Genomic DNA, 363 nt, shown 5'->3' with positions numbered 1-363 from the left:
GTTGCTATGGGTCAGAACCAACTCAATGGCACTTAACAACAATAACAAAGTCAGTGCAGCGCTCAATGGCTGATAACAAATAATTTTGTTGGTGTATAAAGACAGAAAAGGCAAAGTTAAAATTTTGACTGCCAGGGATGGAAAATCATTTTCAACCAATTACATAAAACGTCAAGGAGCTCTGGTAGCATAGTGGTTATAGGTCAGGCTGCTAATGTCCCAGATAGACCCAGGTGGTCACCAATGCTAAATTATTTGTTCCTATATCTATACACTGTTACTGTCTTAATTCCTAAATGTTGTGATACCATATTTTATAATTGAGGTAAATTAGCTTATGTTTTTATAGGTATTCTAAGAAGG

Source organism: Chrysochloris asiatica, unplaced genomic scaffold (genome assembly GCF_000296735.1).
Source record: "Chrysochloris asiatica unplaced genomic scaffold, ChrAsi1.0 scaffold00018, whole genome shotgun sequence".
Lineage (NCBI taxonomy): Eukaryota > Metazoa > Chordata > Mammalia > Afrosoricida > Chrysochloridae > Chrysochloris > Chrysochloris asiatica.
Note: the sequence above shows the minus strand (reverse complement) of the source record.